The sequence below is a fragment of the Lissotriton vulgaris genome, chromosome 2_1, assembly GCF_964263255.1.
Source record: "Lissotriton vulgaris chromosome 2_1, aLisVul1.2, whole genome shotgun sequence".
Classification (NCBI taxonomy): domain Eukaryota; kingdom Metazoa; phylum Chordata; class Amphibia; order Caudata; family Salamandridae; genus Lissotriton; species Lissotriton vulgaris.
Genome location: NC_141687.1, coordinates 566242412 through 566258245, shown reverse-complemented (window position 1 = coordinate 566258245; position 15834 = coordinate 566242412).

Sequence of the window (15834 nt, the reverse complement as noted above, 5' to 3'; positions counted from 1 at the left end):
CAATCCTGCCACCTAGCTTTTGTATTTTTTTCTTCTTGGCACTTTCTAGCAGTATGGTGTTACTGACTCCTAAGGTCTGCCTTTTACTTAATATTTGACACAAGAAGATTGATAGTCTGCTTTTTAAAGTTGTTTGGTAATAAAATATTATTTGATTCTGATTTCTGAAATATGTGCTGAAACCACCATTGGAATTTCCTCCATAATATAGTTAACATGATGGTACTAAACGATCGAGATGACATTAAGTTGATGTTTTATTTAATTATGCTAGCTCGCAGAGAGATATGCAAATTTTGGATAAAAGTTACTGCACCAACTTATCTAGACTGCATTAATGCAATTAAACATACTTTGAAATTAGATAGCATAAAGCGGAAGAGTAAAAAGCACTTTTGGACTCCGTGCATTGCCTGGTTGGATAAGTTTTAAAAATCAAGGTCCAATGATTATGCCTTTTTGCAGAATAATATACCCTAAGATCAGTTTCATGGTGGCCAGTTAGAAGAACTGAACTGTTTACTACCTCATCAGGGTATCTGCAAAAAGTGCCTCCAATAAGATCTTCTGAGTTTTACAACATTCCCAGGTATATCTGCTGTAAGTGGATGGTAACAGTTGAATGTACTTCGGAAACATCTTTTGGCGTATTCGGAATAAAAATAAAATAAAAAATAAAATAAAATGATGGTACTAAACAAATTAGGGACAAGATCGCATCGTACCACAGACCTCTGTATCCTCCCTCCTACCTGGTTGAAGTATGTCCCGTGATTAGATCGACAGGAGCTGCATGCGAGGGGCCGCGAGTAGTGGCAGGACTCGTCGGGGCGTTGGTGTGCCCCGGACTGGCTCCGCTGTGGTACGGACATAAGGTGTGCAACTGCGGGAGCTCTGGCATGATCTTGGGTTCTGGCGAAGGGCACTAGGAGTCTCTTGAACAGCTGTTGCTGACACCCGTTGCTGAGGGCGGACGTGCCTACGCCTCTTTGTGGTTGCAGGGGAAACACAACGCGTTCCCAGAAGCGGTGCCGATCACAATGCCAGCTCAAGGGAGAGGGAAGCTACGAGTATCTGGAGCCATTGAGTGGCGGCAAGAGGGGTCTGACCCCAAAGCTATAGTAAGAAAAGTGATCCATGCCCCCTCAAAACTGATAAACAGGCCAAAACTGTGGTTGAGAAAAATGAGCCCTTGGCAAATTTAACTAATCGTAGAACTAAAACTCCTTATCAGCCAGAAAAAAACTCAACCTGCTACCACAAGTTTATTTTCACCCTTAAGTGATATAAAGAACGATACAAAGAATGAAGGTCAAATGGAAAAAAATGTCCATTGGAGCCCAGAGAGTGAATCATATTACACAATAAATGGTAACTCATCACTAGGGGCAGCACAGACTATGGCGGCAATTACTGGTACGGTAGAGGGCTCAGAGTAATGAATTTCACTACTGACCCAAGTGCGCTGTTGAAGGATATGGCAGATCAACAAGTGTCTACCATATGATGTAATCAGGCTGACAAAGATGGAATGCCAGATATATCAGACATATATGACAACGTATTACCCCCTGGAGTGCAGTGCTTAAGGGGCTATTGAACAATGCGAGCAACACCTTGATGTGACAAGGGAAAAGTTCTTCTCCCTCAGAGGTGTCGGATATTAATTTATCTATTAGTGTTAAGGATGAGGGGGGTCATCCTCTGATGACAGCACCACAGCAGAAAAGTTTACTACAGCCAAGAAAAAACCCAAACGGACATCAGGGTGAAAGTACAGATGAAAGATCCCTCAAGAACAAGACCTAGTGGAAGAGATGGGCTGGGATTACTTCACATCTATAATACTGTCCTCAGAGACACGAGAGGAAGAAAGGAAGCAATCAATTGCCCAAGGGGAAGAGCCGGATCAAAGTAAGAGGGGAAGCCCCCCCAAACCTTCATTAGCTCTAATTTTGCAATCCTTGAGAGCTTTCCAAGATGACATCAAAGTGGACAATCGACAAGCAAGGCACGCTACTAAAGATCTGCAAGGATCTGTGCGGAAAGTAGGGAAGATTTGCCCAGACATCGCCGAACGTATGAGTATGGTAGACTCATCCACAGAGGTATTAGAAAAAACTGTGGAAACACTCCAGGTACAATATAATTTTCTGGATAAAACTCTCAAAGACGTCATGTGTAAACTGGAGGACTATGAGAACCGGCAGCACCGGAATATTCTCCGTCTGCATCGGGGTGCCCAAGAATATTGAGGGCAACGACACAAGTAAATGTGCTGTCAGGATGCTGAAAGAATCCCTACCAGAACCAGCATCTTGGAATTAGGATAAAGAAATTTAAATGGCTGACCGATTTCCACTAACTCCAGCCAAACACGTCTCCAAAGCAAAGGTATTACCCCGTGCCATATTGATATACTTTGGCAACTTTTTACTTTGACAGCCTGTATACGATCTAGCCAGAACCAATGCCAAGACTCATTTTAAAGGATTTGATTTTTTTGCCAAGCCTGATTTTGCCCATGCGACGGTGGAGTGTAGATGGTGGCTTAGGCAATTAATGACCCCATTTCAAGAGGCTGGACTGCTGGTATTTTTGCAAAACCCGGTCAGGCTCAAGGTGGTTTATAGGGGTCAGAACTTCAAGTTCAATTCAGAAATACATGCCCAAAAGATGTTGGATGACTATGAGATATGGGCTCCAAAACTTGAAATGTGGGAGTAAATCCAACACTAGAGTAGATTAAATAAATATGACAAATACCATTTAGGACAAAAAACACGGGATTGAGGTATTTTGTGGTGTAGTTATAATCGTAGAAGGCAGGGAAGAGAGATGGGCGGATTCCAGCATCCTCACACAGGCTCATGCTTGAGCCTGGTTGCCAAGATATTGGTGGAGGGAGGATGAGTGGGAGAGGGTGGGGGGTAGGTTGGTCAGACAGGTGATAAATAGGGTTATGATAAATGTACGTACATTTTTAGAGACTAGAAACAGTGGTATAATCATGCATGCAAAAACAGTAGGGATGTCTGTGGACAAAATATTTGTATTGATTGTTGGAGGGGTATTTGTGTCTAATCGTATGGGGGTTGGGAAAGTTCTGTCTATCAACATATGTGGCCTGAATGATGCAAAGAAAAGACAAAATGTGGCGTCAGGGTTTCAATCGATGGGTGTTAATATTGTATGTCTCCAAGAGACACATATAGATGGTACACAAATACATGTTTTGAAAACACTAGGGTTTAGGGTGATAAGTGCGATGACACAGGGTGCCAGGGGTTGAATTTTAGCTAAAGGCAGTGGGCTGTGGTTATATCAAACAAAATCTGATCAATTTGGCCACTGGGCAACTACTAAATGCCAAAATGGGGCTGGGCAGAAATGAACACTCTGCACAATATATGGAAGTAATTGTGACGACTCGGATGTGCTGGACGGCATTTCAAGTGAACTTACCCATTGGCCTCTTCCACTTATGGTCTGTGGTGATTTTAATATTAACCTTCCTACCAATTTGTCTATGGAGGATGGGTGGCGATATGTGGGTAAGAAGCCTAAGGTATTTAGGGCACTAGAACATTGTGTCAGACACATGGACTAGTGGACGGCTGGCAGGTTAGAAAATCAAAAGATCCGGGTTACACATAGTTCTCTAATCCACACCTCATCCCCGCTAGATTAGACTATGTGTTCATCTCTAATTCTTTAATAACAACATTTTTAATAGAGAAACTCTCACGTGTTTTGTCGGAGCAAAATCCATTAATATGTAGCCTAGAAGTAGAGACGGTCAATCCTAACATAAGGTCTTGGACATTTGAGAGATCCTTGCTTTTAGATATAGGGTACTGTACATATATGAGGAAATGGATTCCAAGTTTCTTGAAGGATAACCTAGGGAAAACCACAATTGAAATAATGTGGGATGCCTTAAAGGCTCGAATTAGAGGTAAAACATTAAGATACTCCCCAAATACTAATAAACAAGCCAGGCAATCCATGAAGATATTGCAGGACAATTTGAGGGAGGCAGAAGAGGAATTAGTGAAAGCAGTTATAATAAATAAGGATCTAGAGAGAATACTGCAACAGGTTGCAATAGCCATAGCCACGATTATCAGCATGTTTACCTAATGGTATATATATTCAATGGCGGGCAACCCCCAAGCTCCTGGTCAAGGATGAAAAAAGAAACCACCAGAACAGTTGAGATCATACCATCCTATAACACTCATTAATGGTGATTCACAAATCTACTCAAAACTGTTAGCCAATAGAATAGCACCTATGATACACAAAGTGATTTCCGAACGTCAGCATGGATTTGTTCCAGGGAGGTCTACTATGAAGCATATTCAAAGAGTCATCACTCTGTTTGATACTACTAATGTTGCAGAAGACCCTATGGCTCTGATTTTACTGGATGCTGAAAAAGCCATTGATAGGGTTTCCGGGCAATATTTATGGGTTATCATGTCTAGGGTAGGAATTAGGGATGGTTTTATCCATGCAGTGCAAAGACTGTATGTCGAACAGCGGCAGTAATGGTTGACAGTATGTTGTCTAAAGCATTTGCAAAATCCCAAGGCACAAGGTAGGGCTTTCCCTGCTCTCAGCTTTTATTTGCGTTCCATATTGATCCATTTATCCATAAATTAGAAGAAAATGCTGAAATAGCAGCTAAATGGTCACAGAACCATCCCACTGAGACCATAGCTTATGCGGATGATATAGCTGTGGTAACAGCTGACCTAAACACCGCCATAATTGCTATTGAAGATGCGGCCAGGTGTTATGGACAAATATCTGGTTATGCACCTAACCAAGTTAAGACTCAGATTGTCCTTAAAGACAAAGCAAAAATTAATGATACAAGCGTAGTAGAAAAAGCCACATATCCAGGTATTTGTATTTCATCTAAATTAGATAATGAGGGTTAAGCTTAACATATAACCCCTAATGGATACTATACAAAAAGATCTCCAATGTCTTAATAATTTGCATCTATCTATTATAGGTAGATCTAATGTTATTAAGATGGTGTTTTTCCCAAAGATTTTATATTTGTTCCGGGCAATATGTCTTGGATTCACGACATAGTGGTTTAAAACAATAGAGTGAATATTCTCTAGATTCATTTGGGCTTACTCGCAACCACGACGTGCTTACAAATCTCTTAGCATATCCAGGGACAGGGGGGGCTGGCACTCCTGAATCTAAAATTATAATTTTGGGCCTCTATATTACTCTATAGCAGGGAGCAATTACAGAATAAAAGTGATGATATATGGCCAGATGCAACTCCATCTATTTTTGAACTTGTGTTGAGAAGTGAGAATAGTGGCTGTCTACTATGGCCCCAACTACATGACAGCTACTATAAATAAAGTCTGGTTCAAAACCCTTTTAAGTGTGTTTAAAGCATGGAGTGCAATAAGGAGAGTGTTTGGGATCGGCAGAATATCTTTTTATACTCCTTTAGCTGACAATCAAAATCCCTCGAGATTTTAAGAGAATTTTGCATGTGAAAATAGGAGAGCTTTTTCTTCCTCAAAGGGATATGATCCTTTGAAGAATTGAAAAAGGATTTTAATCTAGACTGGCAGCCCTTTTTTAAGTACCTTCAAATTAGAGATGTTTTGCAACAGAAGGAGGGGGGAAATGTGCAATTTGAGAAAGTTGGAATTGTTGAAAAAGTACTTCAGGATAAAGCAAGCTCTATTGGGGAGATATACACCCTCATCAATGGTGCACTACCTGATGATTTTGACAAATATTCACAGAAGTTGCAGACGAAAGTAGGGTTATCAAATGAGAAATTTAATTATGCATATGAGATGTCAAACCAGTGGGGCAGTGGTAAGGGAACATTCTGCCCGAGATGTACAATGTTTAATGCAGACAGTGTTCATATCTATGCATCATGTGATAAGTTAACAAAATTGAAGAAAGATATTGTATAGTTTTAACTGAGGTGTTACAAACTGAAATAATATTGACCAATGATGTTATTTTAACGGAGTTTGCGGAATCTAATGGTGTAAGAACAGAATATGAATTGATTTTTATTGCTATGCTGTATTAAGAATGTGCATTGCATCAGCCTGGCTGGACCCTAATGCTCCATCCTTTCAGCAATGGCTTGCCGGGATGCTTGCAATATCTAACCTTTAAGTGGCTATAAAAAAAGAAAAGGTAGTAAAGTACGTAGAATATGAGTGAAAACTTGGACCCCCTTGCTTGTGTGGAGTCAAACCCAAAGTAATGAGTAGGTAGGGGGGGATTACCCCCCCCCCCCCGCCATTGAGGGTTTTCATGATGTATAGAACTATATTTTGAGAGGAAGATATTGCAATTGTTACTTTGATTTGCAGTCAGCAAAATTAATTAATGATACTCTATGTAAATAGGGATTATTATGGAAAAATGAATAAAGATTGTTTAAATATAAAAAAGAATACCATGATGGTGGACATTACACCAATGGATTCTTCTATAGATTTCTTAAAGAAAAGAGGGGATTTTTGGTTACCACACAACTATAACCCAGCACCACATGATAACTTGAAATATTGTGCAAGTGATGGTTAAATATTCAACTAGTGCATGTGTTTTTGGAGGGAGCAAGTGAGGTGTCTTTTTATTGCAGAGGATATGTGGTTAAACTTGATGAGCCCAAAAAGAATACAACTGAAGATTTCTTTAATTTATTGAGTTAAAGGGGATCACTTCTGAAGAGACTTTGATGCAGAGTGTGCAGACAGAAAGGTGACTGCACACTGTAAGTATTTGGGACTACAGGTCCAGTATACAAAGCTAGCTGGTTATTGTATATGTTCCCATACACTGTGGAGAACAAATGTGATAGAAAGATGTAGCATTATCCTCAACAAGGGGACACGCGTAGGCAATGACCATCCTGAAGTACAGTAGAGGGATATGTGTGATTGTTGCAGGTGCAGCGGAAGCGGGGAGATATTTTATTCATCCTCAAAGACAACTCAATGACCACTTACAACAACAGGTCCTCCGCTGGATCTTTAAGTTGATCTAATACAGAATTGGCAATGGAAAGACAGATAAAATTCCCCTCATGAGGACCCTAATGAAGGAAATATATAACTTAATAACAACTGTCATAACATGTACACATTTGTCAAACCCTCATAATAATGACGACAAACTCATAATTACTTATTAAGTCACTTTTATCTAAGTTTTTCAGAATATAAATGGTCAACACACTGTATACATTAGCAAGTATCATAAGTGTCTTTATAAACAAATGTTACAGGTAACTCACTAATATAAGAAACAATTTACAACAACTTAGCAGAATATCAATAACAAGCATTTGAGTGGAGCAAGAGACTGAGACAAAACAGGAATATATTTAATTGCAAATATCAATATGCAATTTGATTTCATACTAACCTAGAGAATTATTACACAGCATGCAATGAGAAAGGAAGCTAACCTCTTGGCCATAAAGGTATAGCTAAGAGCAACATCACCAGCCGATGAAGTGCAAAGATCTCAGGACAGTCTCAGACAGGTTTAGCAAAGTCAGTCAGAGTAGCATAGAGGAAAACATCAGTAAAGCGCTCCTTTCATAGAAACAGCTACTCCAATAAATTCTCATTTTACACAAATATATATACTCTAAATATTAATGTCCAATCTCCTAAAAGTATGATTCATAGCTTCTTCTCTTTCACATTGGTTTTCAAAATAAGTTAACCATCTGCCCACGCTAGCTCAACAAAGTTCATTGAAAAAATAATTGTTAGTTCTAATGAAGTCATCCTTCCGCTGAAGCAGGAAAACATCTTGCAACATTCATCCACATCCTTGCTCACGTTTCGTCAGTTTGTAACTTTTGTCTAACAATTTCATTCACAGTAAATAATCAAGAGGAAATTCCTTAAGATTAATTTGTGCACAGCTAAACAAAATGACACAGCAATTTAAAACATGAGGGACGAAGCCCTACATTTTAAGAAAAGAAAATATAATTCAAGCAAGGTCTTGAGTCCTTCATAGGATTTTTAATGCATCTCTCTCTACCAAAATAAAAGCAATTACAGTTAGAACGATAATTTCATAAAAGATCATTATGGCAAAAGAATCATCACTTTTCTATTATATTTACAAAGCTTATTCTAATTAGTCTCATTATTAATTAATATGTCTCTTTTACATTATAAGTAAAGAAAATAAGTGTTTACGCGTAACATTTTCATAAATATTTTCTATTTATTTTTTCCATTTCTCTTTCTCTCGTAAAGATCTTAGTTCACATAAAGAAAGTTTATTTATTCATGCTCTCCCCATGTTTAATGCTCCTTAAAATTTTTCAACAAGTGCTTTGTTTTGCACTTATTAACTAGAAATTTGGCACCCATGTTAATACTTTTCCACATTATTTGCCATTGTCTTATTAGTAAGACAAACATGAGGTGATTTATTCAAGCAGGATTTTATTTTGCAAAATCATGCTTCATCAATTGCCTTTGTGTATAGTGCTATAAATTGATCGTTAGTGACCCAGCACCGAACCATCATGCTTTTATTTCACTGTGGCTTGTGCTACAAGGCGCAAGAAGCTAGAGCATCTTGAAGACTCTGGGATAGTTCTGCACAGATGTATGCTTGGCTAATTCTGTTGTTTCACAGAAGCAAAATTGCATATCGATTATCCTTAAAGGATCACCATCTATTCATAACCGTTCCTCGAGCCAAGCTCGTCTGGCTCCCCAAGATCCAGCAAACGGGCAGATAATTGGGTCATTAATCGTACAGAGTATGCTTTGCTTCTTCAAGACACTATTTATTCTCCCATTTCAATAATTGATCCCCAAGGAGCAGGTGCAAAGGAATTATTGAAGCAAGGAGCATCTCCCTGGGATCTCCTTAGCTTGTTTTTAGCACCTCCTAAGGTTCTAACTCGTGCACATGGAGCCATGGGACACATGCAAGATAGTAGTTTAAACATTTATTTTTGCAAGTTAAAAAACAATATTATAGGTTTGATCAAATGTGTGATGCAGACTTGAGAAGTGCAGAAGCAAATTTTGGACCAAATCATTTGTTCTCAAAATCGGAAAAATATATTCTAATCTGCACATCAAAAACTTCATAATGAATAGAGTCACATATTATTTTTGGTTAGTAGCGGCATATCCCTAACCACCCCATGTTTCCACCCTGGTAATGTTCAGAGAAGAACAAATATATACTATCATTGCTTCTCTGAGAGTCACTGCATTCCCAATTTAACACTCCAAAAGATGCCAAACTGGGATCATTTGGATGACTTTTCCTGCGAAGATGTTGTAGGGTATGAAAATTCCCCTCCCCGTTGTACATTTATACTTGTTATTTAGGTTAGCATATGTGGGTAAATAGAGACCACTTGTATTTACATTGTGCAACCCACTGAGTTATCCTAGCAACATGTATGTTCCGTTGGGGTTTGTGCTTCCATTTTGTGCTTCCCAATCACTAGTAGACAGCCTGGATTGTGCACTAGGCCTCATTTTTCTTTCTTGCTAGCTGCAGCTAAATTGTACATGTTATTTTTTCTTCTCTTATTCAAGGTTGGAACCTGACTTGCGAATAAATAGAAGCCTTTTCCTTGCACTCCTTTCTGTGTATGTATCTCAGCTCTCCCGTTAGGAGACAATGAGACCCGGCACAGTGGCCTTGGAAGTCTGATAGGGCGCCAATCTGGCAGGTGTTAGCTCCTCTCTCAGTACCTCCCTTGTTCATGCCCGGCTCAGGCCAGTATTTTTGGAACTGATCCAGATTGGCTACCAAAGCACTCAGGCCTAGCTCAAGATCACATCCCACCATACTTGCTTGCCAGTCTGATTCACGTTGGCTAAGGTCATGATTTTCACTTGTTATACTGTAGACTTGTAATAAATGCATAATAAACTCATGAGCAAATTACACACCAGTTATGCAGCAAAATATAAATATTATTTTGAACTTAAAACTCCATACCCTATGCTAATTTCTTAAATACAAAGTGCTAAAATGTTCGATACTTGATACAGTACAACAGGTTTTCTGTGTTCAAATAAAAAATGGAAAGCTCATTAAAGAGTTAATAGAATTATTTAAAAATGAGTGGTGTTGAAATCTTCTATCATAATTCATACACGGTGAAAACTAAAGTATATGTAGAAATGATTCACGTTTTTAATACATTTTTAATTACCCAATTTGCATTTAAGAATTGATATAACAGAATCTAAATAAAGGTGTCTTTTAGTTCCTGAGTAAGAAGAGATACCGTATGTGTTAGATATGGGAGTCTCTAGTTGGCACAGGTAGGTACTTGTGACAAATAGGGACCCTTGCCTCTAGTCAGGATAAGGGGATTACACTCCCAAAATAACCCCTGCTCACCCCCTTGGTAGCTTGGCACGAGCAGACAGGATTATCTCAGAGGCGGTGTGTTAAGCATTTGTGACCACATACAGTAACCAAGTGACAACACTACAAATGGACACCACACAGGTTTTATATAAAAAATAAATATACTTTATATAGAGTTACCACAAGACCATAAACAACCAAAATACACAATACTGTTACTTTAAGATGGTAGATTTAGCTTAGTCCAGTTCTGTGCTTAAGATGCAGCACTTTGCGTCAATGTACCTTACGATGCGTTGCGCTTCCACAGCAAAGCAATGTTGCAGCGATGGCAATGCGGTGAAGTTCGGGTGCAAAGAAATAAAGAGGACGCTCTGTCCTCGATGCAATATGCTTCCCGGGGATGCGCCTGCGTCTGCGGCGACGTCGATCCTCTTCTCCAGTGATGCAAGATACTTTACAAGATGCGAGCCGTGACTCGCCCTGCGACAAGCTTCCCAGCAATGTGGCGGCGTCGTCGATTCTCTCTACTGGTGATGCGAGTTGCTTCCACAATGATGCGAGCTGCGACACTCTTCCCGGTGATGCGGCGGCATCTGCGACGACGTCAATCCTCTTCTACGGCGATGAGCCGAGACAGACCCTGCGACAGGCTTCTCAGAGATGCGGTGGCGTCTGTGGGGATGTTGGTCCTTCTCTCTTGCAACACGCTTCCCGGTGATGCGTCGGCGTCTGCAGCGACATCGATTCTCTTCTTCGGTGATGCGAGGCGCTTCGTGTTGTGAAGCAGCAGCGGCAGTTCTGCGACACGCTCCTCGATCTTGAGTCGCGCTTCCAGATCCTTGCGACACGCAAATCCCCCACAAAGTCCAGCACAACTGCAAGCACTTCAGGAAAACTTTTAGGAAACTGGTGGGTGAAGTCTGTTGTCCCTGAGACTTCAGCAGGAGGCAAGCTCTTTTCCAAGCCCTTAGAGATCCTTCACAAGTTGAAAGTAAAGCACACAAAGTTCTTTCTCCTTTCTTTGGCAGTCAGGCAACCACTGCAGGCCAATCCCCCAAGCAGCACTTCAGGATAGGGATAGTCGCTCCTGATTTACTTCAGGTTCCTCTCCTCAGCATAGGGTTCTTCTTGTAGTCCAAAGTGATCTAATTTTTTGGGATCAGGGTCCCAATATTTATATCCCAAAATACTTTGTTCTCTGAGGGGAGAGGGGCCTTTGTCCAGTCCAAACCAGTTCTGAAGCACTCTGCTTACCAGACGTCTAATTTCCTTTCACAGTGCAGGGCGGGCACATCAGACGCCCCACAGGAGGTGGAGCCAGCATTGTGGAAGGCAAGTACAGTCCTGGAGCAATTTGTTTACAGGACTACTTCTCTTCTTTCAGTGTTCAGGGCAGAGACATCAGCCGCTCCCCAGGGGGTGGAGCCAGCATTGTGGAAGGGAGGCACAGCCCTATTCAAGGTCCAGGTGCAGCTCCTCCCTCTCATCTAGATGCAGATCTCTCTATTCATGACTGGGCTGACTCATCCTGTCTCTTGGAATCCCCCAGCCCTGTCACTCACAAACTAGCAGAGGCAGGCTTGAAAGGTTAGGCAAGCAAATACCTACCTAGTGGTATTTGCAAACACAGAATGTTACAACCAACTTTACTAAAAGATGCATTTCATCATTCTGAGTTCAGGCATACTAAACTCAAATTTCTACCATGTTCTCTGAGACAGTTTAGGATTATAAACATGTAATAATCTAACAGCCCATGGAGAATAGGCCTTGCAATAGTGAAAAACGAAAATGGCTGTAATTCACTATAAGGACATGCCACACATAACAGGGCTTGTCCTACCTTATACTTACAATGCACCCTGCCATTGGGCCTACCATAGGGGTGACTGATATGAAGAAAAGGGAAGGTTTAGGGCCTGGCAAGTGGGTGCACTTGCCCAGTCAGCATGACAGTACCAGACTGCACGCAGGCTCTTTAATGGCAGACCTTAGACACATATTACAAGGCTGCTTCTGTGGGTGGCACAACCAGTGCTGCAGGCCCACTAGCAGCATTTGGATGTACATGCCCTGGGCACACTTAGTGCAGTAGACTAGAGTCTGACAAGTAAACCAAATAGCCAAACATAGGCTTTCACTACTGCAGCTACACTCGCTTTAGGACGCTTTCAGCGTTTTTAAAATCTCCTGTTTTGTCTTTTATTTTATTTTATTTACACACTGTTTCCACTGGTTTTAACCCCTGTTCGCACTGCTGCACATTAATAGTGCCCTCACCGCTACTCTGGCGGGCCGGTCCCTCGCGCTTCTGATTTAGGTGAGCACCATCTTCGGTGGGTGCTGGGGAAGCGCTGTGTTGACCCCCGCTCTTGCAATCAGGTGGACTGGCTAGAGCCTTACTTACACCGGCCACTATGGCGCGCAGCGTGTGCGCGCTGCGAGTGCGCCGCAGTGACGCCGGAGTCACGCCAGAGTCCAGCCCGTCTGCGCCCGTCCGCACTAAGGACGGGCTGGACGGCTGGACATACGGCTTAGATGCCCCTGACCCCCCGCACTTTAGATATTCTATTCAGACCTGCTTGCGCTTAAACCACCCAGGGTCTCATGTTTTTACTCTCTCTCGCCTGACGATATTCTATGCCAGCTGCCCTGTGGTTGCCAGATTTCTGGTACGGCTAACTCCACTCCCCTTCCTCCTAGTCATATGCCTAAACAACCCACTTCCCTTAGCCTTAGGACTCCGAAGGAAGAGTGTCTTCTCCTAAACGCCCGCTCGCTCATTAAAAACAATATCATGTTTAGGGATCTTGTATTAGATAGGAAGCCTTCCCTGGTTTTTATCACGGAAACGTGGGCAAAGGACTCATCTGGTCCTGATCTTATTGAAGCTGTCCCGGAGGGATATTGCTTAGCTCGTCAAGATAGACTGAGCCGGGTGGGAGTAGGGCTAGCAATTCTTTACAAGGATCATTTTCATTGCCACACTATCTCTATCTCCGACCCCACGGACAGCTTCCAAGCCCTGTTCTTCTCCATAAAAAGTGGCTATAGAGCCCTCTTCAATGGAATGTTAGCCTATCACCCTCCTGGCTCTCGTACCGACTTTGGACAACGGCTTCTTCACGTCTTAGAGCCCTACTTTGGTCGAAAAGATTTCACGGTCCTGGGAGACTTCAATTTTCATTTGGAGAGGCATGATACTAAAGAGACAATTTCTCTGCTTGAGGCCATGTCAGCCTGTGGATTTGCCCAATTGGTTAGAGGGGCTACTCATAGAGCAGGCCACACGCTCGATGGAATTTTTTCCAATGACGAGAGGTTGATAATTAAGGACCCCATCTCTCTATCATGGTCTGACCATCTGGCAGTTCCATTTGAGCTATCCTGTCCTTCCTTTCACATGTTCAAAAACACTTTAAGTAATAAGAAACCTCGCAGGAATTTCAAGAATATTACAAACAGCTCCCTTACCCCGTGGGCACCCAATTTGTTCTCATCCCAAGGGGAAAGTTTCTCTATGGCAGTTTCACAGTTTGAAAGGACCGTGACTGAGGCACTGGATGAACTAGCCCCTATTCAATTACGCCATCGAGCCAGGAAAAGGCCTTCAACCCCTTGGTTCTCCGAATATCTTAGACTTCTTAGACAAGAAGTAAGGAGGCGGGAGCGACTATGGCATTCTGGTTGGGATCTAAAGGATAGGGAAGCCCATAAGACTCTGCTGAGGTATTATAAAGGTGAAATCATAAAGGCCAAACAAGAACATTTTACGGCCTTGACAACCTCACTGACCTCTCCTAAAGAGCTCTTCAGGGTAGTGGACTCCCTTATAACCCTCCAAACCCCAGATCCCTTAGTAGCATCCCAAGAGCTCTGCAATAACATTGCCTCTTTTTTCCAGGCAAAAAGTTTAGACATCTACTCTGCCTTGGAGCAGCAAAGATCTCTTATTACTGGGCCCCCCTGCCCTGGGAGCTATGGATCATGCCCCTGCAGAAATACTTCCTTTAGGAATCCTAGATTCTTTTCCCCCTCTCTCTTTGGAGGATCTGGACAACCTCCTCAATAAAACTAAATCTGGCTCCCCCCTGGATGTATGTCCAGTGCAGAGATATTTTCTTGCCCCCGCTGGCTGATATTATGAATAAAGCCATGAGGGATGGCCTTTTTCCCACCCAATGGAAAAACGCGGTGGTAAAACCTTTACTTAAAAAGGCCTCTTTGGACCCTGCGGTTCTAAAAAATTTCCGGCCCATTTCACTCCTCCCAGCCCTAGCAAAGATGCTAGAAGCACATCTTAATAAGCATCTTGCCGCATTTATAGAGAACTCGGGTTGTCTTGACTCCTCCCAACATGGATTCAGGAGGGAACACAGCACTGAGTCGGCCCTCACCATCGTGTTGGACAACATCCACATGCGTGTTGATGGGGGCCAGACCACCCTCCTGATCCTCTTGGATCTGATGGCAGCCTTTGATACCCTTTCTCCCTCAGTATTAACAGCTCGGCTAAGGGAGGTTGGGGTTCAGGGGGCAGCCTTAGATCTACTCACTTCTTTCCTCAATCACCGAGTGCAAAGTGTGAAGTTGGGGAAGTATCTATCTCCATCCTGCCTGTGCAATGTGGGGTCCCTCAGGGGTCGGCTCTGAGTCCAACCCTATTCAACATCTATGTGACCCCACTTGCCAGGCTAATTAGATTTTATGGGATGGACATAGTATCCTATGCGGATGACACCCAGATCCTCATCTCTCTCTCCCAGTCAGGTGCCCCGACTGCCTCCAATTTTAGATCCTGTATGGAGGCAGTCGGGCAATGGATGATTTCCAATTCATTGAAACTGAATGGAGAGAAGACGGAGGTGATGGTGTTTGGAGGGAAAGAGGATGTATGGTCATCTGCTTGGTGGCCAGACTCATTAGGAGCCTGCCCCACCCCTACCTCCTCTGCTAAAAATCTAGGGGTCATGATTGATCCCGCCCTCAATCTGGATAAACAGGTCAACAGAACCATCTCTACCTGTTGGGGCATCATCCACATCCTTAGGAGGATCAGGCACTACCTGTCATTGCAGGCAAGGAAACAGCTTGCAGTTGCCCTTATTGGCTCCCCGCTGGACTACTGCAATGCGCTGTATGTGGGACTGAATAAAAGTCTACTGCAGCGCTTGCAGGTGGTCCAGAACGCTGCTGCCAGGTTTGTCCTGGATCTTCCCAAACGTGCCTCAGCTACAGCGGCTAGAAAGCTGTTACACTGGCTTCCCGTGGAGGACTGTATCCGCTTTAAGACCCTGTGTATGACCTATAGGGCATTAGCTAAAAACAGTCCCACTGGTGTAGGATCCATCTTGTCCCGCTACACTCCTGTCAGGAATTTGCGCTTCTCGAGTAGACTTCTTCTGTCAGCCCCTCGATTCAGAAGAACTAAATGGG